Source organism: Scyliorhinus torazame, chromosome 11, assembly GCF_047496885.1.
Source record: "Scyliorhinus torazame isolate Kashiwa2021f chromosome 11, sScyTor2.1, whole genome shotgun sequence".
In the NCBI taxonomy this organism is placed as follows: Eukaryota; Metazoa; Chordata; class Chondrichthyes; order Carcharhiniformes; family Scyliorhinidae; genus Scyliorhinus; species Scyliorhinus torazame.
The window spans coordinates 229,389,819-229,407,859 of NC_092717.1; the positions used below are offsets into that span (position 1 = coordinate 229,389,819).

The following is an 18,041-nucleotide window of genomic DNA, read 5'->3' on the forward strand; positions in this document are numbered from 1 at the left end:
GGGGATTCAGTGATGGTAATACCCTTGAATGTCAAGGGGCGATGTTAGATTCTCTCTTGTTGGAGATGTTCATTGTCTAGCACTTGTGTGGCGCGAATATTACTTGCCATTTGTCAGACCAAGCCTGGATATTGCCCAGGTCTTGACACATTTGGACATGGACTGCTTTGTTTTCTGAGGAGACATGAATGGTGCTGAACATTTTGTAATCATCAGCGAACATCCCCTCTGCTGACCTGATGATGGAAGGAGGTCATTGATGAAGCAGCGGAAGATGTTTGGGCCCAGGACACTGAAAACAAACCCTTTTGCTTTTTCCAAGCAGAAGGCTATATTTGCCTCCACCACATATTCCAACATGGAGGCCATCTGTCCTCTCCTTTATTGGACTGGGTGGGATTCTCTGCAACCTCCCCCAGCCCTGCAACTCTGACATCTCTCAGTTCTTCCAATTCAGGTCTCCTGCCAACCCTGATATCAGTCACTCCACCAATTGCCTTTAGCTGCCTAGGCCCTACACTGGAATTTCTCCCCGAGACCGATGTCGCTCTCTCACTCTCTCTTCCTGTAAAATGCTCCTTAAATCCTTTGGTCTTCTGGCCTGAGGTTTCCCTATCTGGCTTGGAGTCAAATTTTGTTTGCTAACATTCATCGTGAAGCCTCTTAACACCATTAAATGTCTGGTGGGTGCATTATAAATGCAGGTTTTTGTGTCATAGGTCAACCAGCTGTATTCTGGCCAGACAACTTGAGAAATCCTTGCCTTGGAGACTGAATTCCTTGCTTCTCGAAAGGCTCGTTGCAATAACTGGAATTGAAAGAGTGGCAGGGAGGGAACTAGTAAAGGAAAACTAACATTTTCAAGCAGCAGCACTTTTGTCAAACACCTGATAGAGGCACCAATAACTGGCAATACCCAAAACCTCCTTTTCTTTTTTCAGCCCACTTCATCCACACCAGCCAAATAACTGAGTTCGGACAAATAACCAACAGAGAAAAGTCTTAATGAAATAACACAGGTTGGACAAGGCAGTAACAACCAAGTCCATTACCTGATAGGCCCATTGGTGTAGATCTCTGCCTTTATCTGGTCACCATAATCCCCAACTTTCCACAGGGTATAGTTCTGGAACACATTGCAGACACCAAAGGTAGTGCATGTACCACACTGGTTAAATGAATACAAATGAATATAATAGTCAAAAAGTGCATGTCAGAAGCTAAGTGACTAAAACTGACCTCCAATAGAGGTTTACGAATTATGATCTGGAGGCCGTTACTGGATGCTGTCTCAGTGGACAGAGCGAGGGTCAGGAAAAGGCCAGTACTCCCACAAAGTGTACTTCATCCAGCCAATAGTGTAACCACCAACACTATTTACCTACTCCCTAACAACACTGTGGAGCTGACAACTGCAAGCCGGCCCAAAGCGATTGTTAAACTTTCTCATGTCACAGGCTGGCACTATTTGAAGCGAATGACCAACGCAGCACTATCATTGTTTGCTTCAGCTACCCAGCTTAAGCAGCTTTGAGTTCAGTACAACTGAATGCTTAAACTTCAATCTTTTCCGGCACTGTACAGGAATGTACACTTACTCTGCAACACCTGTAACCATTTTAAATAGCATTTCCCCATCAATGTGACACCAAAATACTTCAAGAATTGCTTTGGGTCTGCATTATCTTCCTGATAGTATTTTTATTATTTTCTTTCTTTTATGCATTGCTCTTATCGGATGGCGGATCAGGCTTAAAGTGCCAAATGGCCTACTCCTGCTCCAACAATCTATGTCGCTCTGTAGTTATCAAATGTGGCCACTTGATGACAGCGCAGAGCACTTTTCACAACTCTGACTTCCATGTTGAATTTCTGATGTAGAAGGTGATTTTTTTTAATTTTAACTTTTTACATTTATACTTTAAGGATATAAATGGCACTCAATAGCCTAATTTTCACATTTCAGGTGATACTTGCACCCCAAATTTATGTTTAGCCACCCACAGTCACACAAATCTGTAACAATCTCAAACACCAGCCTTAATAGCCAAGCAGTTAACACTAAGGGGAAATGGTCGGTTAGCTCAGTTGGCTGGATGGCAGGCTTGTGATGTGGAACAATTGGGTTCAATTCCCGTATCGGCTGAGGTTAATCCATGAAGGTTCTGCCTTCTCAATCTTGCCGGAGGTATGGTAATCCTCAAGTTAAATCACCACCAGCAGGCAACGTGCCTCAATGACTACCGTCCGGTGGCCCTGACTTCAGTCGTAATGAAGTGCTTCGAGAGGTTGATCATGACGCGCATCACCTCCATACTCCCAGAACGCCTTGATCCACTGCAATCCGCATACCACCGCAACCGGTCCAGCTCAGACGCCATTTCCCTGGCCCTACACTCATCCCTAGAGCATCTCGTAAAACAAGGCATCTCCTACATTAGACTCCTATTTATTGACTACAGCTCCGCCTTCAACACCATAATCCCAGCCAAGCTCATATCAAAGCTCCAAAACCTAGGACTTGGCTCCCCACTCTGCAACTGGATCCTCGATTTTCTGACCCACAGACCATAATCAGTAAGAATGAACAACAACACCTCCTCCACAATAGTCCTCAACACCGGGGCCCTGCAAGGCTGCGTACTTAACTTCCGGTTGCGGCTATACCTAGGTACGTCGCACGTTCGGCAGCTCCCACCGGGAACGGACTTTTGGGCTCTTCAGAAGGGCCCCAACGTCAATTGTTCGACAGCTTCCAGTGTGGGAAGGTGACAGCAAGGTCCCCCCGACACTATATGGATTGGACCAGGAGTGGAGCGGTTAAAAAAGTGATCCTGGTGCAGCGGAAAGTGCGAGGGAGGAAAAGCAAGATGGCGATGGGTGGAGACCAAGCAGCGTGGGCGCAGTGGTCGCAGGAGCAGCAGGAGTTTCTTAAACGCTGCTTTGCGGAGCTGAGGACAGAAATGCTGGCACCAATGAAGGCGGCGATTGAGAAGCTTGTGGAGACCCAGAAGGCCCAAGGGGCGGCAAAAAGCCTCGGAGAACGAGGACGAGATCTTGGGCCTGGCGGTGAAGGTGAAGGCGCACGAGGTGCTGCACAAGAGGTGGGCGGAAAAATTTGAGGACCTGGAGAATAAGTCGAGGAGGAAGAATCTTCGGATTCTGGGTCTCCCTGAAGGAGTGGAGGGGCCCGATGCCGGGGCATATATGAGCACGATGCTCAATTCACTGATGGGCCCGGGTGCTTTCCCGAGGCCCCTGGAGCTGGGTGGGGCTCATCGGGTCCTGGCAAGGAGACCCAAAGCCAACGAGCCGCCAAGGGCTGTAGTGGTGAGGTTCCACCGCTTTATGGACAGAGAGTGAGTCCTGAGATGGGCAAAAAAAGAGCGGAGCAGCAGGTGGGAGAACACGGAGATCCGAATTTACCAGCACTGGAGTGTGGAGGTGGCTAAGAAGAGGGCTGGTTTTAACCGGGCTAAGGCGGTGCTCCATCGGAAGGGGGTGAAGTTCGGGATGCTGCAGCCAGCGCGATTGTGGGTCACGTTCCAAGATCGGCACCACTATTTTGAAACGCCTGATGAGGCATGGAACTTTAGCCAGACTGAAAAGTTGGACTCAAACAGAGGGTTTGTCGTGGGGGGATGTTTATTATGTTTACTGCATTTGGGGAATGTTCTTTTTGTTTTGGTGCTGGGTGGGGATGGGTGAATGGATTTGATGTGGGGGCTGTGGGAGAGTTTGGGTTCTGAGCCTGCGGGATTCAAAGCTGGTACAGATCGATAGATAGGAGCTCCTTTATCGTAGCGAGCGTTGAAGTAAGACTTATGATTTGAGTGGCTGTTGCAGAAGGCTAGCAGAAGGGTGCGGAAGGGTGGCAGAAGGGTCGATTTGAACTTGGACTGTATTCTTATAGTCCCCAGGGGCTTCCCGCCTTTCGGGGCGGACCCTGTACCTGGTTCCAAGTGATTGGACTTTGTCCCAATCACTTGGTTCGATATTCTCCAATGCTGGAGCGATTCCTTGATCGATGGGCGGTCTTGGGGTGATCGTTCACCTCCCTTTGTGTAGGCTCCCGTTGACGCCGAAGAGTCTGGGTTGGCTTTGTGTGTCTAAATTGTTGCACATTGTTCCCAGGGATTGCTCATTAGTATTCAGATGGCTGGTGTTTTGTTGTGCTGATGGCTGCAGGTATCGATCTTGTCTGGCCTTCCCAGTGGTGAATACACAGTTTACCTGTAGCTGCTTGTTTTAGTCCTGTTGGCTGATTTTCCCATCAGCCTTTTCCGTTCGCCATTTTAAATGGGGGTTAGCCATTCTAAATCGGGAGTTAGCCATTTTAACTGGCTACAGTGATCAGGGGAGAGCTAATCCCCATTAGGACCCACAGGGAGAAGAGAGAGAGGAGGGAGAGAGAAGGTTGGTGGGGGACATTTTAAGGGTGGACAGGAGTTATGCAGAGGCCCCCGAGAGGGGCTGCTTAGGGAACGACGGAACCTCCAGACGGAATTCGACCTGATGACCACGGAGGAAGCAGAGGCACAGTGGAGGAAAGCGCAGGCGGCGGCGTATGAGTATGGGGAGAAGGCGAGTCAGATGCTGGCACATCAGCTTCATAAGAGGGAGGCAGCGAGGGAGATTGGTGGAGTTAAGGATAGAGGGGGGAATACGGTGCGGAGTGCGGTGAGAATAAACAAGGTATTTAGAGACTTCTATGGGGATCTGGACAGGTCTGAGCCCCCAGCGGGGGAGGAGGGGATGCGACGATTCCTGGATCAGCTGAGGTTCCCGAGGATGGAGGAGGAGGAGGTGGCTGGTTTAGGGGCGCCGATTGGGCTGGAGGAGCTGGTTAAAGGATTGGGGAGCATGCAGACGGGGAAGGCCCCGGGGCCGGATGGGTTCCCGGTTGAATTTTACAGGAAATACGTGGACCTGCTGGGCTCGTTGCTAGTGAGGACTTTTAATAAGGCGAGGGAGCGGGGGACCTTGCCCCCGACAATGTCCAGGGCGCTGATTTCTTTGATCTTGAAGCGGGACAAGGATCCATTGCAATGTGGGTCGTATAGACCGATCTCATTCCTCAATATTGACGCTAAGTTGCTGGCGAAGGTGCTGGCTACGAGAATTGAGGACTGTGTCCCGGGGGTGATTCATGAGGACCAGACGGATTTGTGAAGGGTAGGCAGCTAAATACAAATGTGCGGAGGCTCCTCAATGTGATTATGATGGCCTCGGTGGAGGGGGAAGCGGAGGTAGTGGCAGCTATGGATGCGGAGAAGGCCTTTGATCGTGTGGAGTGGGAGTATCTTTGGGAAGTGTTGCGGAGGTTTGGGTTCGGGGAGGGGTTCATCAGTTGGGTCAGACTGCTATATAGAGCCCCGGTGTCAAGTGTGGCTATGAACTGGCGGAGGTCGGAGTACTTTCGGCTGTACCGGGGACGAGGCAGGGGTGCCCCTTATCCCCCTTGTTGTTTGCACTGGCAATTGAGCCGCTGGCCATGGCACTGAGGGAGTCCAGGAAATGGAGGGAATTGGTCCGGGGGGGGAAGAGGAACACCGGGTGTTGTTGTATGTGGACGACCTGTTGTTGTATGTTGCGGATCCAGTGGAGGGGATGGTGGAGGTCATGCGGATCCGTAGGGAGTTTGGGGACTTTTCGGGGTATAAACTGAAGTAGGGAAGAATGAGCTCTTTGTGGTGCATTCAGGGGACCAGTGAAGGGGGATAGACGAGCTACGACTAAAGAGGCGGAAAGGTGCTTTCGGTACCTAGGGATCCAAGTAGCTAGGAGTTGGGGGGCCCTGCACAAGCTCAATTTGACTTTGTTGGTGGAGGAGGATTTTAAAAGATGGGATATGCTGCCACTCTCACTAACGGGTAGGGTGCAGTCGGTCAAAATGACAGTCCTCCCGAGGTTTCTCTTTGTGTTCCAATGCCTTCCCATTATGATCCCCAAAGGTCTTTTTCAAACGGGTAAGCAGGAGCATCATGGGATTTGTGTGGGCGAATAAGACCCCGAGGGTGAAGAGAGTGTTTCTGGAGCATAGCAGGGACGGGGGGGGGGGGGGGGGGGGGGGGCTGACACTGCCGCATTTGTGTGGCTATTATTAGGCAGCCAATGTGGCGATGATCCGTAAGTCGGTAATGGAGGGAGAGGGGGCGGCGTGGAAGAGGCTAGAGATGGCGTCCTGTGTGGGCACGAGCCTGTGGTGGCGGCGACGCTGAAGATCTGGGGGCAGTGGAGGCGACACAGGGGCAAGGTGGGAGCCTCGGTTTGGTCCCCGATTCGGGAGAATCATCAGTTTGTCCCAGGAAGGATGGATGGGGGGTTTTGGAGCTGGCATCGGGCAGGGATTAGAAGAATGGGGGACCTGTTCATCGATGGGACGTTTGCGAGCCTAGGGGTGCTGGAGGAGAAGTTTGGGCTACCCCCGGGAAACGCTTTCAGGTACATGCAAGTGAGGATGTTTGTGAGGCGGCAGGTGAGGGAATTCCCGCTGCTTCCGGCACGTGGGATTCAGGCCAGGGTGATTTCGGGTGTATGGGTTGCAGAAGGCAGGGTTTCGGCGATTTACCAGGAGCTGAAGGAAGAGGAGGAGGCCTCGGTGGAGGAGTTAAAGGGCAAGTGGGAGGAGGAGCTTGGGGAGGAGATAGATGAGGGTCTGTGGGCTGATGCCCTGAGTCGGGTTAATTCTTCCTCCTCTTGCGCCAGGCTCAGCCTAATACAGTTCAAAGTTACTCACAGAGCGCATATGACAGGGGCGAGGTTGAGTAGGTTCTTTGGGGTGGAGGACAGATGTGGGAGATGCTCGGGCAAATCACGTCCATATGTTCTGGTCGAGCCCGACGCTGGATGGGTTTTGGAGGGGTTTTGTGAGGACTATGTCCAAGGTGGTGAAAGCCCGGGTCAAGCCGAGCTGGGGGTTGGTATTATTTGGGGTAACGTACGAGCCGGGACTGCAGGAGGCGACAGAGGCCGGTATTCTGGCCTTTGCGTCCCTGGTAGCCCGGCGGAGGATTTTGTTACTATGGAAAGATGTGAAGCCCCCCAGTGTGGAAGCTTGGATCAATGACATGGCAGTGTTCATCAAGCTGGTGAGGATAAAGTTTGCCTTGCGAGGGTCTGTGCAGGGGTCCTCAGGCGGTGTCAACCGTTCCTAGACTATCTCGCGTAGCGTTAGGAGGAGGTCAGCAGCAGCCCAAGGGCGGGGGAAGGGGTGATGGTGGGAGGGAGGGGGGGATTTCTTTTGGGGTGGCGTTTGGGTGAAGGTGGGGCGGGCGGGGGGGTTTCCCTATTTGTGTTTTAAAATGTTATATGGGGGGGTTTTGTATATGGGGGAAATCCAATGTATAAATTCTTCTTGTTGTGTTCTTGTTTCTTTCTTCTTGTGGGGGGGGAGGGGGGACTTGTTGAAAATTTGTTGAAAAATTTGAATAAACATATTTTTTTTAAAAGGCTGCGTACTTAGCCCCCTACTCTACTCCCTGTACACACACGACTGCGTGGCAAAACTTGGTTCCAACTCCATCTACAAGTTTGCTGACGATACGACCATAGTGGGCCGGATCACGAATAACGACGAGTCAGAATACAGGCGGGAGATAGAGAACCTAGTGGAGTGGTGTAGCGACAACAATCTCTCCCTCAATGCCAGCAAAACTAAAGAGCTGGTCATTGACTTCAGGAAGCAAAGTACCTTACACACCCCTGTCAGCATCAACGGGGCCGAGGTGGAGATGGTTAGCAGTTTCAAATTCCTAGGGGTACACATCTCCAAAAATTTGTCCTGGTCCACCCACGTCGACTCTACCACCGAGAAAGCACAACAGCGCCTATACTTCCTCAGGAAACTAAGGAAATTCGGCATGTCCACATTGACTCTTACCAAATTTTACAGATGCACCATAGAAAGCATCCTATCAGGCTGCATCACAGCCTGGTATGGCAACTGCTCGGCCCAGGACCGCAAGAAGCTTCAGAGAGTCGTGAACACCGCCCAGTCCATCACACAAACCTGCCTCCCATCCATTGACTCCATCTACACCTCCCGCTGCCTGGGGAAAGCGGGCAGCATAATCAAAGATCCCTCCCACCCGGCTTACTCACTCTTCCAACTTCTTCCATCGGGCAGGAGGTACAGAAGTCTGAGAACACGCACGAACAGACTCAAAAAACAGCTTCTTCCCCACTGTCACCAGATTCTTATGGACTGACCTCATTAACACTACACCCTGTGTGCTTCATCCGATGCCAGTGCGTATGTACATTGTATACATTGTGTTGCCCTATTATATATTTTCTATTATTCCCTTTTCTTCTCATGTACTTAATGATCTGTTGAGCTGCTCGCAGAAAAATACTTTTCACTGTACCTCGGTACACGTGACAATAAATAAATCCAATCCAGTCAGCCCTGGGGAAAGGGGGGGAAAGCAGTCTATGGTGCTCGGGGACTATGGCGACCATCATTTTCAATGTGATATAACCTCTATTTATTTCATCATTTAACCCCATCCATGAATTATTTACATGCTCACAGTTTAAGTGCTGTTAATCACGATTCCAAGATTTAAACAATAATTAAAAAATCTTAGCAGACTTTGCTGCCTGACGGACTGATAACTGACCAAAAAAATGGATTAAGGCGCACATTCAGAAGCGTGTTTGCTTCCTGATGGGAGATTGGTTATTGCTAACATCATCTGAAGCAGTTGATGTACGAAAATTCAATGAGCCAATCTTAATTCATCTTTCAAACATTAATTCTGAGGCGTAGACTGGGTGGTTCTTTCCGATGGTTCTTGAGTGAAGAGTAAACAGAGAACAGTCCAGCACAGTACAGGCCCTTCAGCCCACGATGTTGTGCCGACCACTTATCCTAATCTAAGATCAACCTAACCTACACCTCTTCAATTTACTGCTGTCCATGTGCCTGTCCAAGAGTCGCTTAAATGTCCCTAATGACTCTGACTCCACCACCTCTGCTGGCAGTGCATTCCACACACCCACCATTCTCTGTGTAAAGAACTGACCTCTACCTGAGTAAAGGTGAAGAGGTTCCTTCCTGATGTCCCTGATGAATATTCTTGTTGGAGCATCACTCAGCCAGCTCTTACACAGGGAAGGAGGTCATCTAGAGACATTCACAATTCTAAGTAGTTCTGATGAGGTAAATAGGAAAGGACAATTGTTGAGCCTGTAACCAAGAGAACATTAATTTAAGACAAACACTAAAAAAATGGAAGGTGGGGTTGGAAAATTACCGTGGAACGCTGTACCAAAAACATTGGGGGAAACAAAATGCAAGGTAAGTTCTAAAAGGGAATGGATAAAAATTTGAAAGAAGAAAAAAAAGAGATGGGATTAAGAGTAGGGCAGGAAAATGGGATATGTAGGCAACTATTTTACGAGAGCTAGCATGGGCATGAAGGGCCAAATGGTTTTCCGCTGTGATATAAAACTCTGTGTGGGTGAGTTACAGATTAAATGGGGACTGCAAATCCACCCACTGCCCAAAGGCTGAATTGCAATCTCAAAGAGGTATTTCAGTAAGGAGTAGAGGGATAAATTTATTATAATAATAATCTTTATTGTCACAAGTAGGCTTACATTAACACTGCAATGAAGTTACTGTGAAAATTCCGCATTCCTGTTCGGGTACATGGAGCGAGAATTCAGAATGTCCAAATTACCTAACAGCACGTCTTTAGGGACTTGTGGGGGGAAACCGGAGCACCCGGAGGAAACCTCGCAGACATGGGGAGAGCGTGCAGACTCCACACACACAGTGACCCAAGCCGGGAATCGAACCCGGCTCCCTGGTGCTGTGAAGCAACAGTGCAACCACTGTGCTGCCGTGCTGCCCTTGATGCGTTAGATGAAGTAAGGTGTGTGGGTAATCATTTGCCGCATCAACACCAGCATGGACCAGTTGGGCCGAGTGGCCTGCTACTGAATTGCAAACTCTATGTAATTCTATGTAACATTGATGGCCATCCTTGGTTTTCAGGTGTGACAAAGGGATCACATGCAAAATGTTTATTGTCCCGTGGATCAAGAACAGCTCCAATGAAACATAACAGTAATATTAAGACTGACATTTAAGTCTATTTAAAAGTATTTGTGCACACACAAAGGAGGTTCAGGTCTTAAGAGTTAAGAGAGGATCGTACCTTGGTCCTTCGCCTGGTAGTTGTTGCAGGTTTCATCTGGAATTCCGTTAGCATGAGCGTAACTCCGAACCTCCAAGTGGTCTCCCCCGTAGCAGGAGCCAGAATGACCACAGTCTAGGACATTCTGGACAGACAGGTATGCAGATGGCCAAGCACCTTTCCTATTGATGTTGATACAATCTGAGGACACTAAGTAAAAGCAGACTTTTATCCCAAAGCCTTTTTCTCAGACATTACAACACTGACTTACAGGTCACTGGCTGTGAAGTACTTTGAGACGAGTTAGGGTTGTGAGATCCGCTGTATAAATTCTAGCCTTTCTTTTATTAGTTTACATTATTAAGTATGTAATCTCCCAGGGCAAGTTACCCAGACATCAGGGTATTTCAGGCAAGATAGCCGGAGTGAAACACATTGCTATTGGCTATTTGAAATGTCGTGCAGTGTAAACCACTGGGCTCCAATCTAAACGATCTCAATCTTCACATCCTATAACTCCAGGTGGCTAAATATTCGGGGAGTTCAGTGGTGGTGGCCACGTTGAACATTTGGAGGAAATTTTGGCAACACTTTAGGTTAGGGGCAGAGTCGAAGCTGATGCCGATCCGAGGGAAACATGGGCGGGATTCTCCGAGCTTGCGTCGGGTGGGAGAATCGCCAGGGGCGCGGGAAATTCCCACCGTGCCGCTCCGACGCCGGAGCGCGATTCTCCGCGGGCGATGGGCCGAACTCCCGCCGAGTCCCGCCGGCGTGGTTCAAACCTGGTGCCACCTGGCGGGAGGTCGGACCCACGGCCGCGGTGAACGTCCTGGTGGGGGGGAGCGGGGGGATCTGACTCTGAGGAGGGCCTCCGCGGGTCCAGGCCCGCGATCGGGGACTTCCGATCATCGGACGGCCACGATCTGGAGGTGGCCTACCTCCTTACGCGCAGCCCGCTGTAAGTTCCCCGACATGTTGCTCCGCGCCGGTGCGGAGATGGCAACCATGCGTATGCGCTGGCGCGGGTCCGGCGGGACTCGGCGGGAGCAGCAGCGTGCAGCACTCCGGCGCCATGCTAGCCCGCTAAAGATGAATTGTTGGGCCAGGAGGCCTGTTTTCGCCGGCGTACCACACTCCGGTGTTTAGGCTGGCGTCAACACTTGGCCAGGTGTTCGGAGAATCCCGGTCCAGGGGCGGGATTCTCCGACACCCCGCCGGGTCGGAGAATCCCTGGGGAACAGTGCGAATCCCGCTCCGCTGTTCTGACACCGGCTGCCGTATTCCCCTGGTGGGGGTGGGGTTTAGGGCCCCCCCCCGGCAATTCTCCGGGCCCCGATGGGCCAAGCGGCCGTCGTTTCCTGGCCAGTCCCGCCGGCGTGAAATGGACATGGTCCATCACAGCGGGACCTGGCTTGTAGGCCGGCACGGTGAGTTCTCAGGGGGCGCAGGGGGATCCAGCCTGGGGGTGCCCCCACGGTGGCCTGGCCCGCAATCGGGGCCTACCGATCTGCGGGCAAGACTGTGCCATGGCGGCATTCTTTCCTTCCGCGCCGACCTCTGTAAACGCCATGGCAGCACAGAGAAGAACCTCCCTGCGCATGAGCAGGAAACACGCTGGCCGGTCTGCACATGCGTGGAACCACGCCGGCAGTTCTACGCAAGCGCCGGCCCTTCGGCGCTGGTTGGCGCGGCGCCAACCTCTTTGGCGCCGTCCTAGCCCCCAGAAGTGCGGAGGATTCCGCACCTTGCAGTCGGCCCGACGCCGGAGTGGTTCGCGCCACTCTTGGCGCCAGCGTCGGGCCATCCGGCCAGTTGCGGGAGAATCCCGCCCCATGTGTTTGAGCCAACGAGGCTGGATGCGACGTTTCGGAGTTGGGAGGAGTGGGGCCGATGGAAATTAAGGACTTATTTCTAGAAGGGCGGTTTGTGAGTTTGGAGGAGTTGACGGAGAAGTTTGGGATTCCGCGGCGGGTGGCCTTTAGGTAGATGCAGCTGCGGGACTTTGCGAAGAATGTTTTCCCGATGTTTCCGTTGGCAGCGCCCTCCTCATTTTTAGAGGGGGTGTTGTTGGTGATGGCATTGGAGGGGGGGTCATCTCGGTGATCTGCGGGAGGATTTTGGAGGAGGTTAGGGCATTGTTGGAGGGGATTAAGGCCAAGTGAGAGGAGGCGCTCGGGAAGGAGCTGGAGGAGGGATTGTGGTGTGAGGTGCTGCAGAAGGTGAATGCCTCAACCTTGTGTGCGAGACTGGCTAAAGGTGGTACATAGAACGCACCTGACAAAGTCGAGGATGAGCCGGTTGTTTGAGGGGGTCGGAATGGAGGACATTTGTGAACGGTGTGGGATGGGCTTGGTCATTCATGTACATACATTCTGGTCCTGCCTGAAGTTGGATAAAGTTTGGAGGTAGCTTTTAAGCACGATGTCGGTGATGCTGCAGGTAGACCCGGAGCCCAGAACCCCGGGGGCCATATTCATGATGTCGGACTTGCCGGAGCCGTGGACGGGAGCGGGGGCAGATGCTCTAGCCTTCGCCTTGCTAATTGCTCACAGGCGGGTCCTGTTGGGGTGGAGGTCTCTGAACAAATACAGGAGATCCTGACGGAGGAGGGTGAACAGCCAGAGGTCATAGTACACATAGGTACTAACGACATCGGCAGGAAGAGTGATGAGGTCCTGCAGAAGGAGTTCAGGGAGTTAGGCAGTAAGCTGAAAAGCAGGACCTCTAGGGTTGTAATCTCAGGATTACCCCCTGTGCCACGTGCCAGTGAGGCTAGAAATAGGAGGATAGTGCAGCTAAACACGTGGCTAAACTGGTGGTGTAGGAGGGAGGGTTTCAGATTTCTGGACGGGTTGCATCTAAACTGGAGGAGCACCAATATCCTGGCGGGAGGTTTGCTAGTGTCACTCAGGAGGATTTAAACTAGGATGGCAAGGGGGTGGGAAACAGAGCGTTAGCTTAGAAGGTGTAATAACTGAAGGGGAAATAGAGAACCAAAATAAGAGAACAACATCACCCTCAGGCAGAGCAAAAAAGGTGACAAGTGTGAGAAAGGAGGTGGGCAATGCAGGTCTGAGTGTGTTGTACCTTAATGCGCGCAGTATACGGAACAAGGTGAATGAGCTTGTTACGCACATTGAAATTGGTCGTTAAGATGTTGTGGGCATCACAGAGACATTGCTGCAAGGGGATCAGGGCTAGAATCTAAATATACAAGGATATGTGTCCTATCGAAAGGACAGGCAGATGGGAAAAGGGGGCGGGGTTGCATTGTTAGTAAGGAATGAAGTTAAATCGATAGTAAGGAGCGATATAGCATCAGAAGGCATAGAATCTCTGTGGGTAGAGTTGAGGAATCAGAATCACCCCGTGTTTAAGGGGCAGCACGGTAGCATTGTGGATAGCACAATTGCTTCACAGCTCCAGGGTCCCAGGTTCGATTCCGGCTTGGGTCACTGTCTGTGCGGAGTCTGCACATCCTGCCCGTGTGTGCGTGGGTTTCCTCCGGGTGCTCCGGTTTCCTCCCACAGTCCAAAGATGTGCAGGTTAGGTGGATTGGCCATGATAAATTGCCCTTAGTGTCCAAAATTGCCCTTACTGTTGGGTGGGGTTACTGGGTTATGGGGATAGGGTGGAGGTGTTGACCTTGGGTAGGGTGCTCTTTCCAAGAGCCGGTGCAGACTCGATGGGCCGAATGGCCTCCTTCTGCACTGTAAATTCTATGTAGATGTAACGATATTACGATTAAATAAGGGTAACTACAAAGACATGAGGGAGGAGCTGGCCAGAGGTGATTGGAAAAGGAGCCTAACAGGGAAGAAAGTGGAACAGCAATGGCAGGGGTTTTGGGGGGTTATTCAGAAGGCACAGCAGAAATGTATCCCAAGGAGGAGGAAACATGCTAAGAGGAGGACAAGGCATCCATGGCTGACGAGGGAAGTCAAGGACAGCATAAAAGCTAAAGAAAAAGCAAATAAAGTGGCAAGGATTAGTGAGAAGCCAGAGGATTGGGAAGCCTTTAAAAGCGAGCAGAGGACAACTAAAAAAGCAATAAGGGGAGGGAAGATGAAATATGAGTGCAAGCTAGCTAACAATATAAATGAAGATAGGAAGAGTTTTTTCAATATATAAAAGTTAAGAGAGAGGCAAAAATAGACATTGGACCACTGGAAAACGTGGCTGGAGAAGTGATAATAGGAAACAAAGAAATGGCAGATGAAATTAATAGTTACTTTGCATCAGTCTTCACGGTGGAAGACAACAGTGGGATGCCAGATCTCCAGGAGAACCAGGGGGTAGAGGTGGGTGTAGTGGCCTTCACGAAGAAGAAGTTTCTGTGGAAACTGAAAGGTCTGAAGGTGGATAAGTCACCTGGACCGGATGGACTACACCCCAGGGTCCTAAACGAGATAGCTGAGGAAATTGTGGAGGCATTGGTGGTGATCTTTCAGGAATCACTGGAGGCAGGAAGGGTCCCAGAGGACTGGAAAGTGGCTAATGCATCACCGCTGTTTAAGAAGGGAGGGAGGTAGAAGACGGGAAATTATAGGCCAGTTAGCCTGACTTCGGTCATTGGTAAGATTTTAGAGTCCGTTATTAAAGATGAGATCGCGGAGTATTTGGAAGTGCATGATAAAATAGGACTGAGTCAGCACGGCTTCGTCAAGGGCAGGTCAGGTCTGACAAATCTGTTAGAGTTCTTTGAGGAGGTAACAAGGAAGTTAGACAAAGGAGAACCAGCGGATGTGATTTATTTAGATTTCCAGAAGGCCTTTAACAAGGCGCGACATAGGAAACTGTTAAATAAGTTAAGAGCCCATGGTGTTAAGGGTAAGATCCTGGCATGGATAGAGGATTGGCTGACTGGCAGAAGGCAGAGAGTGGGGATAAAGGGTTCTTTTTCAGGATGGCAGCCGATGACTAGTGGTGTGCCTCAGAGGGCTGTGCTGGGACCATAACATTATACATTAATGATGCAGCATGGTAGCATAGTGGTTAGCACAGTTGCTTCACAGCTCCAGAGTCCCAGGATCGATTCCCTGCTGGGTCACTGTCTGTGCGGAGTCTGCACGTTCTCCCCGTGTCTGCATGGGTTTCCTCCGGGTGCTCCGGTTTCCTCACACAGTCCAAAGATGTGCGGGTTAGGTGGATTGGCCATGCTAAATTGCCCTTAGTGTCCAAAAAATATTAAGTGTGGGTTACTGAGCTACAGGAATAGGGTAGATATGTGGGCTTCAATAGCGTGCTCTGTGTAAGGGCCAGTGCAGACTCGATGGGCCGTATGGCCTCCTTCAGCACTGTAAATTCTATGATTCACTGAATGATCTGGAAGAAGGAACTGAAGGCACTGTTGCTAAGTTTGCAGATGATACAAAGATCTGTAGAGGGACAGGTGGTATTGAGGAAGCAGGCGGGCTGCAGAAGGATTTGGAAAGGCTAGGAGAGTGGGCAATGAAGTGGAGATGAAATATAATGTGGAAAAGTGTGAGGTTTTGCACTCTGGAGCGAGGAATTTAGGCATAGACTATTTTCTAAATGGGGAAATGCTTAGGAAATCAGAAGCACAAAGGGACTTGGGAGTCCTTTTCACGATTCTCTTAAGGTTAATGTGCAGATTCAGTCGGCAGTTAGGAAGGCAAATGCAATGTTAGCATTCAAGAGGGCTAGAATACAAGAGCAGTGATGTACTTCTGAGGCTGTAAAAGGCTCTGTTCAGACCCCATTTGGAGTATTGTGAGCAGGTTTGGGCCCCATATCTGAGGAAAGATGTTCTGGCCTTGGAAAGGGTCCAGAGGAGATTCACAAGAGTGATCCCTGGAATGAAGAGCTTACAGTATGTGGAATCGTTGAGGACTCTGGGTCTGTACTCATTGGGGTTTAGAAGGATGAGGGGGGATCTTATTGAAACTTACAGGATACTGCGAGGCCTGGATAGAGTGGACGTGGAGAGGATGTTTCCACTTGCAGGAAAAACTAGAACCAGAGGACACCAACTCAAACTAAAGGACGATCCTTTAAAACAAAGATGAGGAGGAATTTCTTCAGCCAGAGGGTGGTGAATCTGTGGAACTCTTTGCCGCAGACGGCTGTGGAGGCCAAATCACTGAGTGTTTTTAAGACAGAGATAGATAGGTTCTTGATTAATAAGGGGACCGGGGATTAAGGGGAGAAGGCAGGAGAATGGGGATGATTGAATGGCGGAGCAGACTCGATGGGCCGAGTGGCCTAATTCTGCTCCTATGTCTTATGGTCTTATGGTCTTAAGGCCAGCCTCTTCGCCCTGTGCCTCGGTATGGCTGGCGCACTTGGTGGAGTTTCTGTATTTGGAGAAGGTTAAGTTCATTTTGAAGGGAGTGAGTGAGGGGTTCCACATGAGATGGTTTTTTTTTTAAATTACGCTTTAAGGTGTTGGTTACCATCAGCTGCAGGGGGGGTGGGGGGGTGAGGTGGGGGTGCAGGGAATCGGGGGGGGGCTTGTTTTGAGTCACTGGGATGTTGGGGGGCTTTGCTTTTCAAATTCGAGGGGCTTTGCAGGGGGGTTTGAGAAAGGTGGGGGATGTTTGTGACCATGTTTGAGGAGCTGTTCATCGCGGGGAGAGGGGGAGGTGGGGGGGAGGGTGAAAAAGGGAAAGAATTTGTACAGACTGTACAGTTGATTGCTGGGACGTATGTTTCCCGGGGTGTTTATTTGCTTTGATATATGTTTGTATTAAAATCCATTTTTTTTAAAACTCTCGTGGATACAAATCTAACCTTGCCAATCTTTCCCCATAAGAAAACCCACCCAATCCTGGTATTAGGCAAGTAAACCTTCTCTGAACTGTTTCAAAAACATTTACATCTTTCCTTAAAGAAGGAGCTCAGTCATGTACAGAATGCTCCAGATGTGGTCTCATCAATGCAACTGAAGTATAACCTTTGTGAACAATTTTACTCACGATAAACTATAATATTCACGGGGCACCACGGTGATGCAGCAGTTAGCACTGCTGCCTCATGGCGCCGTGGTCTCAGGTTCGATCCTGGCTCTGGGTCACTGTCCGTGTGGAGTTTGCATATTCTCCCCGTGTTTGTGTGGATTTCGCCCCCACAACCCAAAGATGTGCAGGGCAGGTGGATTGGCCACGCTAAATTCATCCTGCTAAAATTAACAATTTCACATTTGCCCACATTATATTCTATTTGCAAGCTTTTCTTCTCACCCACTTAACCTATGGATGTCCCTTTGTAGCCTCCTTACGTCTTCTTCACAATTTACTTTCCTACCTGAAATGAAAATGGCTTGTTGTCACAAGTAGGCTTCAAATGAAGTTACTGTGAAAAGCCCCTAGTCACCACATTCCAGCGCCTGTTTGGGGAGGCTGTTACGGGAATTGAACCGTGCTGCTGGCCTGCCTTGGTCCACTTTCAAAGCCAGCGATTTAGCCCTGTGCTAAACAGCTAGCTTTGTGTGGTTAGCAAATTTAGCAACCCTACCTTCAGTCCCTTCATCCAAATACCAGGGTGCTGCACTGTCGGTGGTGCCGTGTTTTAGATGAGATGTTAATCCAAGGCCCCAGTTGCCTGCCTGGTCGATATGAAAGATCCCATGGCAGTATTTTGATAAAGGGAGCTTTCCCCTTGCTAATATTTATCCATCAGACCAAAATCAAATTGATCATTGTCACATGCTGTCTGTGGGAGCTTACTGTGCACAGATTTCCTGACAGATTTCCCACATTACCAACAGTGAGAACACTGCAAAAAGTAGTTTAATGACTGCAACGAGCTTTGAGATGGCAGTGGTTTGGAAACAACTAAAAGTTTTTAAAAAACCATCCCAACCAATTTACTTCCACACCTCCACATAAAAGACAGTTCTTAAAAGTGTTCTCCTACCAAGAGACTTTATCT

General features: G+C 50.1%; 1 pseudogene; it reads right to left on the reverse strand.

Annotated features, from left to right (window-relative positions):
* The window catches only part of LOC140385960 (cathepsin Z-like), a 28,300-nt pseudogene extending 15,675 nt beyond the window's left edge, over positions 1–12,625 (reverse strand).
* Positions 12,626–18,041: the final 5,416 nt, after the last annotated feature.